Here is a 3,065-nt window from a genome sequence, read left to right on the forward strand (position 1 = left end):
TTAGAGACTAGCTGGCACGTTGGCCTCATATAATGATAAGTGCACCTCAACTAGGGCTACTGACGGTCAGAACATTTCAACTTGCTAGCTCGGGCCCACACTTGTGTTTTTCTCGAATATATGGTTCAAGTGTGCCACTTTGGGCACTTTTGGACATTTTGTCCCCACACAACTTTCTTGCCTTGGTAGATAGGGTCTTGTGTTTTTGGGCAAAAAGATGCACCAAGATATGGTCTAACTTTCGTTCTTGTACCGCAAAGCGCTACCTCCAACACCCGAGGAGATAGAAAGTGATTATGTTCGGTATATCGGTCTTCCATGGCCTACTATGGTAAGCCCCTGCAGGTATGCAACCGAAGGTGCTTGGTACATGTATTTGGTGCAAAATCGGTGCAAAGTAGGTGTTTCCTTGATCGGGCTATAACTTTCTTGGTTGATGTTGGATTGCTTTGCGGTCTTCGGGGGATAGTTAGGGAACATGTTGGCCAACATTTCCTTATTCCTCAGCCTGGCCGTACCTCTTACCGTCTAGGCGGTATACATGCTCTAAGTTGGAACTTGTGTTCCTTTGGGTAACTTCTCTGACTTTGACGCTTAATAACTTTCGTTCATATGCAGTCTAAGCTCTGCAACTCTCAGGAAAGCTAGTACTACTCATTTCCTTTCCATATCAGTCTTTGGCTTGTCGATCCGATGTCTACAGCCTTACTTATTCACGTTCCCTGTGAAGGTAGGTTTTTGCCCATTTTCCAGTTCATGTGGTAACATTCCCAGACTTTGCCGGCTTTCTCTTCATGTGGTAACTTGCTTGCTCATGTGGTAACTTGGAAGTGTATTTCTGACAGACCCAATCTGGGACTTAGTCGATTTTTCTCTGCATATTATATGGATCCATCACTAGGCCATCTTGCTTGCTCATGTGGTAACTTGGAAGTGTATTTCTGACAGACCCAATCTGGGACTTAGCCGATTTTTCTCTTCATATCATATGGATCCATCACTAGGCCATCTTGCTTGCTTGTGTGGTAACTTGATAGTGTATGTCTGACAGACCCAATCTGGGACTTAGCCGATTTTTCTCTTCATATCATATGGATCCATCACTAGGCCATCTTGCTTGCTTGTGTGGTAACTTGGAAGTGTATTTCTGACAGACCCAATCTGGGACTTAGCCGATTTTTCTCTTCATATTATATGGATCCTGGACTTAGCCGATTTTTCTCTTCATATCATATGGATCCATCACTAGGCCATCTTGCTTGCTTGTGTGGTAACTTGGAAGTGTATTTCTGACAGACCCAATCTGGGACTTAGCCGATTTTTCTCTTCATATCATATGGATCCATCACTAGGCCATCTTGCTTGCTTGTGTGGTAACTTGGAAGTGTATTTCTGACAGACCCAATCTGGGACTTAGCCGATTTTTCTCTTCATATTATATGGATCCTGGACTTAGCCGATTTTTCTCTTCATATCATATGGATCCATCACTAGGCCATCTTGCTTGCTTGTGTGGTAACTTGGAAGTGTATTTCTGACAGACCCAATCTGGGACTTAGCCGATTTTTCTCTTCATATCATATGGATCCATCACTAGGCCATCTTGCTTGCTTGTGTGGTAACTTGGAAGTGTATTTCTGACAGACCCAATCTGGGACTTAGCCGATTTTTCTCTTCATATTATATGGATCCTGGACTTAGCCGATTTTTCTCTTCATATCATATGGATCCATCATTAGGCCATCTTGCTTGCTTGTGTGGTAACTTGATAGTGTATTTCCGACAGACCCAATCTCGGACTTAGCCGATTTTTCTCTTCATATTATATGGTTCCATCACTAGGCCATCTTGCTTGCTTGTGTGGTATCTTGAAAGTGTATGTCTGACAGACCCAATCTCGGACTTAGCCGATTTTTCTCTTCATATAATATGGATCCTGGACTTAGCCTGTTATTAGGTTATTATATATGGATCCTGGACTTAGCCGATTATTAGGTTATTATATATGGATCCTGGACTTAGCCGATTTTTCTCTTCATATAATATGGATCCGGGACTTAGCCGATTATTAGGTTATTATATATGGATCCTGGACTTAGCCGATATTTCTCTTCATATAATATGGATCCGGGACTTAGCCGATTTTTCTCTTCATATAATATGGATCCGGGACTTAGCCGATTTTTCTCTTCATATAATATGGATCCGGGACTTAGCCAATTTTTCTCTTCATGTGGTAACGTATGCCAATCGCTCACAAGTCATGGGATAAGGGTACTTGTGTTCTTCCATCTTCTAAGTCCCGCACGGGGACATCGTGATCGCCCCAAGTCCGGAATAGCGCCAAGTCAAGCCCCACGGTGGCCGTGCAGGACCTGTTAGCGGGGGCCCCACTGACAGCACTAATCCGGACTTAGAAATTATATCTTTCTAATCGAACACCACACACGCAACACCACCATACCACCATCTCCTTGCAAGTACCTAAGTACCCGCAACTCCATGGTGAAGGCAATGTCACTCCATCACCAACCTCTTTGCATTGCAAGCACTTGCGTACCTACAACACTCCGAAGAAGGCAACGGCGCGCGATGCTCGACTCCACACACCTCACCACACCACACCACCGATGGCCAGCCAGCCAGCCAGCCCAGCTAAGGGCTAACCCACCAACCAACCACCAATGGCCTAGGCCAGCCGGATCCCACCTTCAAGTCCAAGCACAGCCAAGTGCAAGTACCGCCAAGTGTTCACCAACCAACCATCACACCAGGTCAGCCGGCCAGTACCCACCTTCAAGTGCCATTACCCTCGGGTGCAAGCCCAATCAAGTGTTAACCAACCAACCCGGCCAAGGCAGCCAACAGGCCGGCACCCTACAGCACCGACCCGCCATCACCACCTCAACCGTTGACCATGCAAGTGGCCTCGGACAACAGGTGACACCCGAAGTACATCCGAAGAACGTATATCAAGTGTTTGCTCACCAAGTCCTCAACCAACCCCAAGTACCCGGAGGTACCCAGAGTGTTGGATCCGCCAACCCGTCCCGGCACTCCAAGTC

This window comes from Anopheles ziemanni (assembly GCF_943734765.1).
Source record: "Anopheles ziemanni chromosome X unlocalized genomic scaffold, idAnoZiCoDA_A2_x.2 X_unloc_22, whole genome shotgun sequence".
Lineage (NCBI taxonomy): Eukaryota > Metazoa > Arthropoda > Insecta > Diptera > Culicidae > Anopheles > Anopheles ziemanni.